General features: G+C 37.5%; 1 long non-coding RNA gene across 1 annotated transcript in view; it reads left to right on the top strand.

Annotated features, from left to right (window-relative positions):
* The window catches only part of LOC143272268 (uncharacterized), an 83,939-nt gene extending 68,187 nt beyond the window's left edge, over window positions 1–15,752 (top strand). The window contains exons 2-4 of the long non-coding RNA XR_013049674.1: window positions 4,354–4,458; window positions 11,446–11,548; window positions 12,053–15,752. This is a non-coding gene — a long non-coding RNA (uncharacterized LOC143272268). The remainder of the gene's footprint in view (window positions 1–4,353; window positions 4,459–11,445; window positions 11,549–12,052) is intronic.
* Window positions 15,753–17,531: the final 1,779 nt, after the last annotated feature.

Here is a 17,531-nt window from a genome sequence, read left to right as displayed (position 1 = left end):
TGTACTTCTTCATTTATGTTAAATAATGTTTTAATGCTAGCTTCTCATTCCATTCAGTGTCCCATTATGATAAACCTGAGTCACAGAAAGGTCATAAATTGTATTACATTATAAAGTAGAAAGGATATTTCCTTTCCTAGGATTCAAAAAAATAGAGACTCTAAGACCCAGAAAATCAGAGGGAAAAAACCTAGTAGGTCCTAGTTATTAACCCAAAAAGACAGACAGGAAGTCAGTACATGATAAGAAGTGACTGGTGAGCTTCACTACAGTAGGTCACAACTAGTTTGTGATTGTTTCAGGTGGAGAATCATACAACTTTAGAGTGACACCCCAAAGAGAATCAAAGGATGCAAAATTTCTTGGACATCTGGAATGAAGATGAAGAAGATGAAGATACTGAAGTTAAATGTATATTATTCAAAATTAAGAAGCTAAAATTTGGACAGCCATGGTTGTGCACACCTTTAATTCCAACACTTGGGAGGCAAGGATATATGCATCTCTAGGAGTTTATCATTTAAACTTTATAGTCTTGATAATTTCTATAAGCTATTACTTAAACTTGATAATTAAAAAATATCAGCTGGAGAGACGGTTTATCAGATAAGAGAACTTGTTCCTTCATAAGACTTGGGTTCAGTTCCCAGCACTCACATGGGAACTCACAACCAGCTCTAATTCCAATTGTAGGTGATCTGACACCCTCTTTCAACCTCTACAAGAAAGCATTTGGTACACACATATACACACATGCAGGCAAAACACTCATACATATAAAAATAAAATAAATGATTCTAGAAAGTTTTTCAGTATAATCACATACTTTTGATCATTCCATAGCACAGAAATTCTATGTAATATCCTTTTACTTACCATTCATCTATCATCTACTTATCCATGTATGTGTAACTATCTATCTATCTATCTACCTACCTACCTACCTATCTATCTATTGACATACTTATCTATGTGGGTGTGGTGTTGGGAGATCAAATCTAGGTCCTCATGCATTCTAAGTAGACATTATACCATCAAGCTGTTATCCCCTAGCTCACATGATCTTTTCAAACAATTCATATTGATTGAGAAATTTTCATTTCTGCTAACTCATTAATAGCTTAATCACATTTTAATACTATGTTACCTTTCTTACTAGCTATTCATATGTTTCATATTGCTGGGTTGTCTTTCTCTCCTAAAACAGGTATAAGTAATGACAGCTTCAAATTTGTTCATCTATATGCAGTCTTACATTTAGGTTTCCCCAAGAGTGCAGAAAGGTATGAAATTCTGTGAATTACCAATGAAAGCACTTTGCAAAGTTAGGAAGCTGACGTAACCTGTGGGATAAATGACAGAACTGTTGAATGAAAGAGGATACGAAAGCTAAAATATTTCTCATTTCATGATTTTATGATTGTGTTTCCTAGTTCCTACACTATCCACATAGACCTCAGAAATCAATTTATTTTTCAAAATGACCACCTCTTTGTCATATATCAGAAGACTTATTGACCTGTACAGTCTCAATTCCCAGATTATTCTGAATACTTCAGATGGGGATAAACCTTTGTCTCATAAATGCCATTTTTCAGCCCAAATCATTTTGAAACATTCATAGTCAAAATACTGTTCCCAGCACCTCATATGCTAAAAGATAATATTTTCAGCTGGTCAGAGGGATTAACAAAATAGATATAGTGTGGGAAAAGTGAGCATAGAGTTCAGTTACATTATTTTGTTCTGCTTGACAAGTGGGAGTATCCATTCAACAATTACATATTTCATTACACAGTCTTATTACAACAGAAGTATGTGGGAATTTTATAGTTTCCCATCAATTTAAAAATGCCAGAGCCCCAGTCAACTGACCAGGAGCAGTAGCTGACCTAATAAATCTAATAACATATTTTTACATAATAAGAATATAATATCCAAAAGAAGGTCAATCATCTATCACTTCATTGCATCAGATCCTAAAGATATGAACATATATTAAGTCTGAGTTAATATTATAGTGTATTGCAATAAACAGAATGTCCCAACAAATTTTCAAGATATCTCTCTTCAAGTCTGACAGTTTGTTCATCATAATTTGTCAATTTTAATGACTATTTAAAGTTTACTGGTAAGTATGTCTTTCTACTAATAATATTGAAATAAAATTTAAATTTCTAAGTTATTGAAATAACTAAATTAATAAAGCATTTGTTTGGAAGCCATATGGAAAGAAAAACCTGATCCCAAGATACAACTCTGGAAGCTATATTTTATTTCTGATTACATAATAACATAAGGATTAGTGATGGTACCACAATTTACATGCAACTCAAAAATCTTAGTGAATTTCTCCAGTTAAATAGAATATTTAAAGAGCTATATTACAGTTACCTAGGTGGTATCATATAAATCAACTGAAAAATAGAGAGTTGTTGGGTACTTGATTATGTTTTTCATATTCACAATAAATATTTATTTCGATGATTTGAATATATGCTCCAACACTCACTCTTGGAATTTAACTGCCCCCTCACATATTGGCAGGCCAACCCTGAAAAAACATTTAAGACATGGGAGCCCTACCATTGTGAATATACCAATATGCTCACGATGGAAATGATTAGTTGAAGAAGGGGCTCTGTTATGAAAATGAGTGCACACATGCCGCTCACATTTGTTGTAAAACCTCCCACCCTGTGAGGTCTCTGCCATGCTACTATGCAGCTGAAATCCCTCACCAGAGAAGACCATTGACTTTGAACTAAGCTTCCAGCACTGGGACTTATGAATTTATTCTCTTTCTAGATTTCTTACTCCGTGGTACTTTGTTACAGTCACAGAAAAAGTCTAAGACATGTTCCATGTCTTGCTGGCTTACAATGTGACTTTCCCACTCTCCCATCAATGGAAAAATTCTATTCTCTATCATTGAAAGTAGGTGGGCACTATGACTGCATTGGTCAACAGAATCAGGCAGCATGACATTCTCAGAAATCCACACCTGGATTTAAAAGTACTATAAGTCTCCATTTTCTGACCCTTGGAACATTCATTCATGGGGTTATCTGCTTTAGACATCAATATCATGATGGGACAAGACTAAGTTACATGAAAAGATCAGTTGTGAGCTTCTCTGTCAAGATGCCCTGCTTACAGTTGACACGCACTAACATGTGCCAGCATGTGGTTGAACCATCCACCCAGAAGAACTTTCAGAGACTCTTACCATTGCTATCAACTAAGTGCTCCTTAAAGAACACTAAATGAGTACATACAGGCAAACTCAGTCAACAACAACAACAACAAAACTATTAAAAGCTACATGGAAAGGTGGTGAGTTTTAAAGCAGTTTGTTACATGACATTATATAACCAGAGCGTGATGCAACTGCTACCTTCCCAAACAGGTAACACACATTTTTTATGCCTTATCTATTAGGTAAAGGTATAGTTTAAAACTGTGGGAATTACAGCAGCATCTAGAGATCAGCAAATATTACATTTGATATTAATTATTAGTATTAAAACTGGGTCCAATAGAATGGAGTATTTCTTTGAGAATAATCTTAATGTAAACTGTAGATAAGCTATTAATAGACAAATACACTGAAGAATTGTTAATACTAAAATTGACCCACCCTGAATTTATTTCACTTTTTCCAAAGTCATTCACTTCTTTGGGAAAATGAAGGTTGACTTGGGATTCATGATCTTTTTATTATTTCAAACAGCCTTCTATGTAATAATTTGAATCTCAAAACAAACTGTCATTAGAGAGGGTATTGCTTTGTCATGCACTAGATATAAAAGAGGGAAAGGAATCCTCCATCAATTGCACTCCTCTCATTCTTCTATTTGTAGTAGCAACCAGAGCTGACATCTTATGAGTAGCACCCTCCAATTCTCTAGTGAGAGAATTTCACCTTGTGAAAGCAGTTATCTCTCCTCAGTAAGCAACTCTTCTGCTTCTCCAGGTGGTGATGTCATGTTGGAGCAAGTCACAGCTGCAATTGCCCTGACTGCAGTAAGAGTCGAATGAAACCATAAACATCTCCCCCATTAGCCCTTTCTAACAATAAGCCCTTCTAACAGTATCTTTTAGCTACGGTTACATTAGAATCACCTGGGGAAAACTTGGGAAATCCTGATTATTGGGAGCAGAGTGTCCTTGTTCAACTGAGTGTGAATTGCTAGAAGTAGAACCAAGATATTAGTGTTCTTTCATTTATTTTCTTGTCATCAAAGAACAACTATGGAGCTAGGACATAATTGTTAATGAACTTTTTATTTAATTAACTTTTTTTCACTTATTTTACATACCAACCACAGTTTCCTCCCTCCTCTCTTCCAGCCCCCCTTGCATCTACTCCCCATCCCCATCCACTCCACCTCATCTCCATTCAGAAAGGGGCAGGCCTCCCATGGGCTTGAACAAAGCATGGTACATCAAGTTGAGGTAAGAGCTCCTCCCCCTGCATAGGGGCTGGGCAAGGTAATCCAGAATGGGGAACAGGTTCCCAAAAGCCAGCTAATTGCTAGGGACAGGTCCTGATCTCACTTCTAGGAGCCTTGCAAACAGATGAAGCTACACAACTGTCACATACATGCAGAAGGCCTAGGTTGGTCCCATGTAGGCTCCCTAGCTGTTGGTTTAGAGTCCATGTGCTCCCACGAGCTCAGGTCAGTAGTCTTTGTGTGCTCCTCCATCATGACCTTGACCCCCATAAACTACCAAGGAGAATCTTCTATATCCAGAACTGTGAAGGACCATAGGATAGTAAAGTTTAATCTCTAGATTCAACAATGTGGTTAATTCGTTGGAGGGAAGTAGAAAGGTGAGAGTAGAGTGGTCAAGAAACCAGACAGTTTAATACAATTGACCCCATTAACTGTATATTGTAGAGCTCTGATAGGAAACTCCCAAAAAAAATCTATGGAGGCTCCATCAATCAGAGTTAAATGTATTTTTAAAAGAGGAATGAGCCGGGCGGTGGTGGCACACGCCTTTAATCCCAGCACTCGGGAGGCAGAAGCAGGCGGATCTCTGTGAGTTCAAGGCCAGCCTGGGCTACCAAGTGAGTTTCAGCTCAAAGCTACACAGAGAAACCCTGCCTTGAAAAACCAAAAAAAAAAAAAGATGAATGAAAAGTTAAGCACGGTATGGGTTAGAAAGTCTTGTCTTGCTGAGTTCATGAACTCCAGTGTATAAACCTATATTTACAATGTTTGGTTCTTAAGCAAGAGGACATAGATACTTTTATTCTCTTTTTAAATCTTATTTTACATATGAACTTTTTCAAACTTCATATATACAATTCTTATTAAAAAAAAAAAAGATTGTCTTTCTTTTTACATAACAACCCCTGTCTCCCCTGCCTCCTCTTCTCCTGCTCCCTCACCTACCCCCATCCCAACCATGCCCTCGTCGCAGAGAGTAAGGCCTCCCTTGGGTAGTCAACAGAGGCTGAGTAAGGCATTGCACCATAGGGAATGGGGTCTGAAAAGCCAGTTTGTGCACTCGGGGTGAGTCCTGGTCCCATTGCCAGGGGACCCACAAACACATTATTTTTCAATAAAAAACAAGCCATGTAAATAGAATAGATAAAAATAAAACTACTTGTAAATGCATAAAACTTTTAATAGCTTTCTTGGGTTTTCTCTTGCTGTGGTAAAACTCTGACTCAAAGCAACTTGGAGAGGAAAAGGTTTATTGGGTCATATATCTGGGTCACAGTCTACTAAAGGCAGGAACTCAAGCAGTGCAGGAATCTGCAGGCAGGAACTGAAAGAGAAGACATGCAGGAATGTTGCTTATTTGGAATGGATTGCTTAGTTTGCTTATACAACCCAGGATCACCTGCTGGCAAGGGATGAGCCACATCTCCCACAGGAGCTGGGCTGTCCCACATTAATCATTAATCAACAAGAATGCCCCACACACTTACCTACAAACCAATCTGATGGAGGTATTTCCTCAACTGAGATCCTATCCTCCAGAACATGTCTAAGCTTCTGTGAAGTTGACAAAAACCACCCATCACAGCAGTAGAAGACAGAAGGGCTGATGTCTCCCATAGGATACTTACTGCATGGTAACATTGATGCACAGAAGAGAAACTGGCCAGGATCAGGAAGATTTTACTATTCTTGAAAAGGATCATTAAATAAAATGAACAACATAGTGAACACAGTAGTCTATGTAATTTTAATATACAATATATGTGATGCTTAAATTAGTGTGATCTTCCCCAAAAATACAGATAATAACCCATATAAACCATACAGAATCACAATAAGCAGGAATCATCACACTTCAGGTTTCCATTTGTGTGTTTCTCATCATAGACATTTTTTTCTCAAAATGTATTACTTAAATATTCATCCTGTTACTAAAGTAGTCACACAAATATCCCCTGTGCCTATAAATAGGGCATTTTGGGTTTCAATAATTGTAACATAGAGACAATGTAAATCATCAATTTATGGAATCAAGAAAGCAGAGTATCAAAGAAACTCCTAAAATACAGTGGCACAGCCACACACACTGTCACGTATCTGCCATGTTGGTGCTCAGAATGTCTAGGCACAAGGGCTTCAGGCACATAGTGAACCTGTATCCTACAGCAGCTCAAAAACACACGTTATCTATGTGAGTAAAATATGATAATGTCACAGAAAAAAAATGTTCAAGAAGGCTTGACCAAATGGAGATCTCCACCACGTTAAGGAAAAATAAGATACAACAGCTTAAAGAAGCCAGATTGATCCATTCTTAAATTGACTTCTGCAGCCTATGAACTTCTAGTAAAAATTCAAACACCAAAAAAGGGTTTTGTGAAACTTAACTTGGAGACTGTAAAATTAACACCAAAATCACAAGACTAAGCAAAACATTGCTTAAGAAGAGAAATATTCCAGATATTAAAATTCAGTGTAAAGATGCAATAATTAAAAGACACCAGTACAGACAACTTAGTCAACACAGTGTAAGGAACAAACAAAAAAGGTGACAGATGCCTTGGGAAAGCATTGCACCAATACTATGAAGTGTACTGGAACAATTGGTTGTTCATAATTTTTCAAAAATATTTGTTTATTTGTTATGTAATCGTGTTCTGCCTGCATGTATACCCCCATGCCAGAAGAGAGCACCAAATCTCATTCTAGGTGGTTATGAGCCACCATGTGATTGCTGGGAACCGAATTTAGGACCTCTGGAAGAGCAGCCAGTGCCCTTAACCCCTGAGCCATCTCTCCAGCCCTGGTTGTTCATATTGTTAAACTAAATTCTTACCTTATACACATACACAAAAAAAGAAAAAAAATCAATTTCTATTGCAGGGAGAAATATAGCATAAAAACCTTACAACTTGTATGACAAAATATTTGGTAGTATAGTTATATACTCAGAAGAGCAAAGAATCTTCTAACACAGAAAGGAAATTATTCCAAAATAAAATAGCTACATACAGTTAGTACGAAAAACAACCCACTTACAACATGGTCAAAAAAAGATATTCTTAGCAGAAGGAATGGGAATCTCTCTCATAAAATGACACTCAAAAATTAAAAATTATAAAACATATGAACCAATCTGAATAATACAGCATTTAAACTACAAGCCTGACTAAAAATTCATAAATCTAAAAATTTCAGGTTTTGCAAAATGGTGCTGTTAAACTGACAGACACATTTTAGAGATGATTTTTCACTATCATTTCAACACTCACAAACCCTCTGCCCAAGTTATTCCATGCTTAATGCTGTGAACTAGAGAATCTGCTCTATGTCCAGAACCAAATAAAGTGTTAAAATGTTCATAGACACTTTTTTTTTATAAGAGAAAAACCTACAAGTGAGTCAAATAATCTCAGAATGGAGGATGACACATGTTTTGTCATGTATTCTGTGATGTTGTTGTTCAGTGGTAAAAGGAACACATCTTTACCTCATAAGTACATCTGAGAGGTGAACTTCAGTGTGAAATATTAGTAGCAGAAGAATGTACACATGAATTGAAGTACTCTAAGATGCGAAATAACAAAGAGCTGATTATGTTTATGGGAAAATACATGTGTGCTGTTAAAACTTAAAAAGGAACTGAGAACAATGCAGGGAGCAGTTGTTCTACACAGACACAGGAAGACAGGCGGAGGGAAGTGGCAGAGAGGACACCAACAGTTTCACTGGCCATAAATGGTGTTGATTTATTGTCATGATTCATGTGCAAGATATCTTTATACAAGAGAATTATACTGTTTTGAGATAAATTACATTCTTATCTAAGAACATTATAGCAGCAAACAGGAAGGAAAGGAAGATGCAGGTCTGAAGGCATGTTTTATGGTGAGTGACTTGGCTACTTATCACAGGTGAGGAGAGAGAGGAGAAACACAGAATTGTAACATTGTGGCTGGATAGCCAGTGTCACTGTGAACAAGAGAGTGAATGGAGGGTTTTGATATTTGATCAGTAGACTGAAGTTTGCTGCAGGGATGTATTTTACATGTGGGTGGAGGTCTGCCTTAACAATGAAAGTTACCAAACAGAATGGAAGAAAGGACAAAAGGAAGAAGAGAAAGAGCACAAGAAGGCAGCCATCAAAGGGATAATCAAAGCCAGGGGATTTGAGTTCTTCATTGCATCACAGTCTAGCTACAATCCATTCCTCTCTCTGGGGCTTATGTTTCTGCTTAATAAACTCCTGGTTGTTTGTGTGTTGTTTTTGAAACTGAACCAGATTGTTTCCTAATAGTTTGAACTCATATAATTATATAACATATTAACTATGACAATATGTACCAAAGATAGTCAATCTGAGAACACTGTGAAGATTAGAATGTGTTAGTGAGGCATGAACTGGGAGAAGAGCCTGTCTAAAATCAGAACGTCCAATGTCAGCATGGCTGTGAAGAAAAAATTTGAGACACATTCATAAAAGCAGAGGTGTGTATTAATATTTCCAAACCACAGCAGGTTTGGAGATTCATGGAGAAATGGGTGAAACAATTGAAAATATCAGAGATGGTTCTGAACTTGATCAATGCAATCCATCGTGACAATTTGCATCCTGGGATTTAAAGAATGTGAAAACAATACTGTCCTCTTGACAGGATACTTGCTACATTTAAGTTCATATGCACCAATGCTTCCACTATTGATCCTATATTTGTCACTAGTGGCAGGGCCGAAAAGCACAAAATAGTAATTGCATCTGTGAAAGAAAAGTGCATTAGTAGAAACTTTATGTCTCTTTGATTGGAGAATATGTCTTTAAAATATTTAAAAACAGTCATTTATTTAAAATGACTGAAGTAAATGAAACAAAAACAAATGCAAAAAGAAATAATGATTAATATTTAAGAATTTTTAAAGAGTGAAAAATACAAAGGGACAACATCAAGCTAAACATCCAAACCCAACCACAACAGAATTTACTGAAGACAAGTGGGTTCTAACCTCAGTGATAGGAACATGTGACATTATAAGGGCCTAGTTAATGTATAAGAATGCTAGGAAATGTCTAAGAATACAGTACTCCCTGTTTTATTGTTTGTTTGTTTGTTTTTTGACAGAATAATTTGCTGAAGCTGGAAAGAACATAAAAATGTGATAAAATTAGCATGGTGATGTGCTGTGAGATGATCCTTATGTATGCTGTAAATATCTATTACTCTCATTGGTTGATCTGTTTTGGCCTATGGCAAGGCAAGATAAGGTTGGGGAGTAGAATCAAACTGATGACTTGGAGGAAGAAGGGAAGAATCAGGGCAGAAACAAGCCAGCTGCTCAAGGAGCAAGATACCAGAGCACCAGTAAGCCATGAACCATGAGGCAATACATAGAGTAATAGAAATGGATTAATTTAAATGTAAGAGCTAGCTAGTAACAAGCCTGAGCCATAAGACGAGCATTTATAATTAATATAAGCCTCTGTGTGGTAATTTGGGAAGTGATCACTGGGTATAATCATGCCTACAGGACAGAAAGCTCTGTCTCCATTTACAGAACTTGGGAAGGTAAAGTAGGAGTAATTTGAGGCCAGCTTGGAGTTGGCTAGAGAGTCTGAAGCTACAAAGCAACACATTGTTGAAAACTAAAGCACACAGACAAATAAATGATTTGTTTGTATTTTCTCTACAAAAGAACCCTTACAGCCGGGCGGTGGTGGCGCACGCCTTTAATCCCAGCACTCGGGAGGCAGAGGCGGGCGGATCTCTGTGAGTTCGAGGCCAGCCTGGACTACCAAGTGAGTCCCAGGAAAGGCGCAAAGCTACACCGAGAAACCCTGTCTCGAAAAACCAAAAAAAAAAAAAAAAAAAAAAAAAAAAAAAGAACCCTTACTAAGATCTATTTACTAATATTTTAGATAGATGACACTTATGGCGTAGAATCTCTAAAATTGTGCTATTTACTATCTTTTAAATTTATATATTAAAAATCAACATTCATAATTACATCTATAAGAAGTCATTTAAATTTCTTCATCCTTTTTGATAATTCCATGTGGGTACTGGGAAGCAAACCCAGGTGCTCCACAAGATCACCAAAGATTCTTAACCACTGAGCATTCTTTCCAGCCATACCACTGAATATTCTTGCCTCATAATTAGTGTGTGTTTAGGAAATGTTTATTGAATGTATAGAACAATTAGTGAATGACAAACATATGATCTAATGAATGAATGAATGAATGAAATTGATGGGAAACCCCTTCCAAAGCCCTGGCTTGTGTCTCCAGAGAGATTACCATTTCTTCCTCAAGCAGAAAAACAAGTATTTAGTTTATGGAGACATTAAGAAATTAGAACATGCAATTGATAAGTATGGAGTAGACTTGCCACAACATCAATAACTGAATGTTGTAATGTCAGTGGAAAATGACAATTTTAGAGCTTTCTTGCAGAAGAAAATACAAATTAAATATTAAGGGTAAAAGCAGCATCTCATTAGACATCTCCACAGAAGTGTAGGAAATATAATACAGTGATACTCTTAAGAAATAAACAAAGCCCAGCGGCAGTGGCATATGTCTTTAATTCCAGCACTCAAGAGGCAGAGCCAGGAGGATCTCTGTGAGTTTGAGGCCAGAGGCCAGCCTGGGCCACAGAGTGAGTTCCAGGAAAGGCTCCAAAGCTACACGGAGCAACTCTGTCTCAAAAAAAGAAAAAAAAAAGAAATAAACATTCCCCTTGAGCATATCTCCAATATATCTTCGTGTAAAAAGCTAAACTATCCCTGCACAACCTTATATAAGAAATAGCTAAAGAGCGTAGCTCAAGAAAGAAACAAGCACAGAGATGTATATAGCATTCTAGGTAATGATGCTGATTAGGAATAGTAAACAGTCCACAGCAAAGCACTTTCACTATAAATATATCAGCTAGATATCTAATTACAGTACAAAGCTGGGCATCAGGCAAATACTTTACTTGTTTTACAGACAACTTCATCCCACAGAAGTTAGCAGAAACAAAAGGTGGCACCACCACTTGATCTGCCAAGAAAGAGATGTGTTTGGTGGTGAGAAGTAAAGAGTCCTAGAGGTAAGTACGATGCAGTTACAGGAGCCTGTAGAGCATGTTCAGTCTGCTTAAGTCTTGCTGTTGCAAGTGTAGATTTTAAAATGAATAGTGGGTAGAAACTCAGTAAAAATAAATTAAAAACTAAGTGTGTATTCAAACTCTACAAAAATCAAGGAAGAGCGAGACATGCTTCTTTTAAACTATTCACATTGTTAAATCACTGTATTTTGGAAGTATCTACAAAATGTATTTTTTTCAAAATTATAGAAATATGCACCAGAGATGTTTGTAATAGCACTATTTTTATTGTGTAAAAACACAAAAGCACTTCAGTTATACAAAAAAAAATACACTAAGGTGTTCACTCAAGAGGATATTATACAGTTTAGGCAACAATAAAATTAATGATAACTTTAAAATGTTGCCAGTAATTCATATGGATTGTTGACTTTTCCGGTGCTGTATAAAATATCGCGACTGAAGCAACTCAAAAAAGGTAGCGTTCATTTGGCCTTTCTGTCCTAGGGGTCAAGAATCCATGCTAGCAGGAAGTCACAGCAGCAAGAGGCAGGCGTGGCAACGAGGGCAGACAGCTGAGACCTCACATCTCCAAATGCAAGCATGAAGTAGGAAGAGCCGTCTGGAGTTGGAAAGAGACTACAGACACTGAAATCCCATTCTAAGTAGCACTCTTCCTCCTACAAAACCACACCTCATAAGTCTCCACACAGCACAACCAATTGGGACCAAGTATGCAAATATCTGAACCTGGAGGGGACATCCTCATCCAAATCACTACAGACTGCAAAAAGAGTCAAAATACAAATTTTACAGTTACCATATGTACTAAAAACCATACATACACACATAGTTAATTTTTTTATTCAACCACTCAAGTACAGTTTAATTAAGTCATACTAATATGACAAGTCATGAAGTGAATATTGAAAAAAAAAGAATAAAACAAAATCCTAACCATTCGAGAAAAGCACACGAAATATTTATGAAGGTGCAAAAAATTATGTAAGTGATATTCTTTTAGTATCTCTATAATTTCCACATTTTTGTCTGCACTTATCAAATATCCTGCAGTGAACATATTATACTTATAATGGAAACATAAAATATTGTTTTAAAATTAGCTGAAATGCATGCATATTTAATAAAAGTATTATGTCTTGGTTTGATAAATGTATAATGACTTAATCAAGGAAAGTAATAGACTATATTATGTGTTTTCCATATTACACCTGAGTCGTATGCTCACTCTCAGATAACACAGCTCAATTAGAAAATTAACAGGAATGCATTCAGGAAATAATGAGCATAATGATAGGATGCATGCCAGTCATAGTAAAAAGAGCAGAGCTGATACAAAGGCTGTGGTGGGGAGGGTGACAGGTAGAAACCTGAATTCAGGTCTAGACTGTCACTCTCAGCCTCAGAACAGAGCTCATGGCAGGTTTCACCTCTGTAAGTTTGTGTGTACGGTGAGCAGGGAGTAAAGTACATGTGTGTGCTTTCAGGCACAACGTGAGGCTACTACCATCTCTCCTAACTATGTTTTACAAACATGAAACTCAAGACCAGGACACAGAGTATCTGTGAAAGCATGTGTTTGTTATAAGGGATTTAATAAAAAAAAAAAGTTTTAAAAGTACTAACTTCAAAAATACTAACACAGCTTATCATACTGCATTTGGAGACAAGCCTGCACAGACTGTATCTCTTTTCATCAAGACAAGATCACAACCTAAAGAACACTTGACTGCTTAGCTTTGCTGTTTGCATTAATTTACTGCAATTGTGTTAGGATGGGAGGGGGAGGTCCATGTGTCCAGGTGCATATCTGGAGGTTAAAGTATGATTTTGTAAAGTCAGTCCTCACTTTCCAACTTCCCTTGGCTTCTGAGAACTCAAAAACGTTTTTAAGCCTGTGAAGCAAGTGTCTTTGCCCATGGAACGATCTCACCAGCCTGTTGGTGATTCACCTTTGAAACTTAGGGAAATGCTGTTAAAACTTGAATGGGTACATAACGTGCGCTGTTTTAAAAAGCAGATTTAAAAATGTGCTCAACTTTTGACTCAGTCTGAGGTGCATGCTACAGGATCGGAATCTATTAAGAAAGAATGGGAGTGAGGAAGGCAGAGGAAGGGAAAGAGGGAAGGAGTACAGAGAACGGAGGAAGGGAGTTTGCAATGGGGAAGGAGATAATGGGAGGGAAGCATGGAGACAGAACAGAGAGATAGAGACAGAGAGCGGGGGGAGCAGGATGAGGGAAGGGCAGAGAGAAGGAGAGAAGAAGGAGAGAGAGAGTTATCTATGAAGTAGCAATCTAGTGTGGATATTTTAAAAGAACTAGGCAGTTAGAATAACTCTCAGGTTTTTCCCGTTGTAAGGCTTTATGATTTTATTTGGACCCATAACTTGTCCATCAATGTCTAGATATGGTAAAGCAAGAAAGGGAACACTGAGATCCCCATGCTCCTGGTGCCTGCTCTGACACTTTACCTCACCTGATATTAATGTCCTCAAGAAGTAATTTTATTTTTTGCTGATAAATGAAAGTCCCAGGAAAAACACACACAAATAACCAGTGATCCATAGAATGAGAGTTTAAGCCCTGTTTTCCTGAAGCAGGCCTTGCTGTCCCTGTATCAGTGACTGTCTAGTGTGTTCCCGAGGTTATCAGGGTCCGAGGAAAATGTATAAGAACTGCACAGAGAATGGATCTCAGTGAGTGCTGTCTAGGACAGACCTATTTTAATTAGAACAGTCCTGGAATATTCTCTATCAAATAATGTTCATTGATCCTACCGACTTTCACAAAAGTTTCTAAATCAATTTGACCAGCTCGGCATTTTTCTCTGTATTTCTTCATGAAGTTATGAGGCTGGAGGCACACAAGCCTATGATATTAACATACTGAAGCCAATGGTTTGATCAGAAACCCCTAAGTGGTCTAGCAAATGACCTAAACAAAGAAGAAATTGGCCAGAAGCCAATGTTTCTATAAGGAAGAGGAACAAGAGGACACCATGGCATCCTTAATGCCAACATCCAAGAAACCAGAGAGTTTGGGAGAAACAAGCAGACAATTAACAAGTACAGACCACGTCCAATCAGACACCACATATGTGATCAAATGGATCATCTGAGTCACAGTTGATAGTACTATGACCTCCCGACCTCCAATTATAGCTACTCTCCCATAAAAGGATGTTTGAAAGTATCTTTCCCCAGGGAAATCCATAAGCGTTTTGTGAACTGATGCCAATATAATTGTTATCTTTAACACCTACATCTTCCTACAGTGGTTATAAAATATACTTAGAGAACACTGCAATGTTTCTCCTATAGAAAAAGTCTCTAAATAAATTAAAGATAACCAAAAGATATACAGCAAAGGCTGACGCACAGAGTGATTTTCATGGCTACTCCACTGTACTATTTCAAACATGGCTTCAAACCACATGACTACAGTTTATTTCTCTTTAGAAATTTCTTCCAGGACTCAACTCTGAGGAAAAAGTGTATCTACATTTGTTTTGGTAAGTACTTGAGATGTGCTAAAGCAATGTGTTCGGCAGATACCCATGATGTGTGTAAAATTAATTGAAAAGTTGGTCCACAGAAGTGGCAATGAGACATGTTGTAGTTTAGAGTCATGATGCTCTCTCAACCCCTGCACCGATGACTGTAAAAAGCGCTGTTTGGGTGACAACTCATTTCCAGTTCCTAACCCACATTCTCCTTAACCACTTGACCTCTGCTCCTTCTTGAAAGTGCCAGCATTGGGCTGTTGGTTTGCATTTTTCACCCAGAACAGGATGGAGGAAAGAGCTTTGGACATCAGTACAAACAGTACCCAGCTACTCCCTCTTGTATACCCAGAGAGCTTTGTTGCCCCTTTTGAGGTACAACTCAGACAGAAGCTGTGTTTTCGATGTGTTTCTAAAGCATGCACTCTTTCCTCCCATGCTCTGGCCATGCTACCACATTCCCAGCCCAGCAATGCTTTTCAGAAGCAAGACTTAGCTCCCACATCTTACCTCGCTCCAGCCCTGCGAAGTCTCTCTTCTGCACTTCCCAATATTTGTATCTTTAGAAACAAGAGAAAGTCTCATCCCTGGTTAGTTTCTTCAAGACTTGGGTTTCTACGACATAATCCTAACACGCCCCCTCTCCAAACCTAGCCAGACCAAAGCATCAGTGGGCCTCACACACACACACACACACACACACACACACACACACACACACACACACACACACTATTGAAACACCTCAATGGAGCAGCAAGAAGGATTTTAAGGTACTATTGGAAGGGGAAGGGAAGTGGTAACACAGAAGAAAATTTAGTCATTTAGAAGCAGTATCAAATTAAGAAAATTGTAAAGAAGGCTGGTCACAGAGAAAGAAGCAAAAACTCAAGCCTTATAATTGTGACTTTCTATCACATTATACACACCTTGTCACCTGCTGTACTTGCTTTCTTTGAGTCCCCACCACATATGATAGACGAGGAAGAATAGCTACACATCTCCAGAGGACTCACTCCAGTCAAGTCCACTGTATTCCAAAGTGAAGAGCATGAAGAGGAAAGAGGAAGGAAGGAAGGAAGGAAGGAAGGAAGGAAGGAAGGAAGGAAGGAAGGAAGGAAGGAAGGAAGGAAGGAAGGAAGGAAGGAAGGAAGGAAGGAAGGGAGGGAGGAAGGAAGAGAGGGAGGGAGGGAAGGAAGGGGAAGAAAAGGTAGAGGGAAGAAAGGGAGGGGAGCAGAAAGAGAGGAGAGACCACTCAGTCAGGAGGATACTAAATTTGGAATGTCTGTTACTTTTTAATTCTGAGAAAGCATAGTGTGGACTTGTAACAAAAGAAACAAAGAAACATTTATGATATAACGCTTTTGTTACTTTTACCTTGTCACCACAATGACATTGATATGGCCATTGTCATGTTGATAATATTACAATTAATAATTATTATGAAGAGACATATCATTTCTAAAGTTTTGACAATATTCTTTTTCTATCCTTGACTTTAGAAACCAACCAAGCAAGAAGAAAAATAGAAATAGAATAGAATGTGCCGATCGCTTATTCACCCTTTTAGTTCTAAAGAATTCTCAGAAAACAGAGCAGATGGCCCCTCAGTGGGAAGTACAGGAGACACACCTTCCTAATGCCTGAGAGTGTGTAATGCGTTTGTCTTCATTTTCATCTCTTTTTCTTCATATTTTAGTCACTTACTAATTATATTCCCTTGAATTTTTCAAAGGCAAGGAAAATTCACTCTGATTTTTAAAATCCCTGGACCACTAGGTGGCACCAAATAGCCATAATTCATAGAGTCCCTAAATTTAAAAAAAAAAAATGCATATTCCAAGTTAACAATTATCAGCCTTTGCTTACAAATAATATATTTGTAAAAATTAATCCAAGTATTTTTTGTTTTTAATATTAAGTAATAAAAAATGGAAATATTCTGTCATTAAAACATGTTGTTTTTTGCTAAACTGAAATGTCCTTGCGCAGTCTATTAATAAATTCACCCATAACCATTCTTTGTTGAATTTAACAATATAACATTCTTTTCTCCCATTAAATGGTAACAGTACAATAAATACCTTTCCTTTCTTTTATATAGAAATAGTTAATGTGGCCCTTTCTAGAGCTTTTGCTTTTGTATTTTAAGATCTGGTTTCACTGCGTATAGTTCCTATCTTGAGAGAATGTGCCTTTAATCTAATGGTGATGTTCTCACTCCAAAGTTGCATTTGGATTATAGTATAGGTGCTTTGCACAAGCTTCGCTTCACTGCCTACCCTTGTAAATCACCCTCCAAAATACAAGGTTCACTACACCAACTTCAGGTTTTTGTCACCTTGAGGTTTGACTACTGCCATGTCCTCTAGCTTGCTTGACAGAGGAAGAGCCCCAGAATATTCAGCGAGTACGGAATGTGACAGCTTGTCTGTTTAGCAATGCCAGCCACACAGAGTAC

Source organism: Peromyscus maniculatus, chromosome 3 (assembly GCF_049852395.1).
Source record: "Peromyscus maniculatus bairdii isolate BWxNUB_F1_BW_parent chromosome 3, HU_Pman_BW_mat_3.1, whole genome shotgun sequence".
Classification (NCBI taxonomy): domain Eukaryota; kingdom Metazoa; phylum Chordata; class Mammalia; order Rodentia; family Cricetidae; genus Peromyscus; species Peromyscus maniculatus.
Note: the sequence above shows the minus strand (reverse complement) of the source record. Positions and strands in the feature narration are given on the sequence as shown.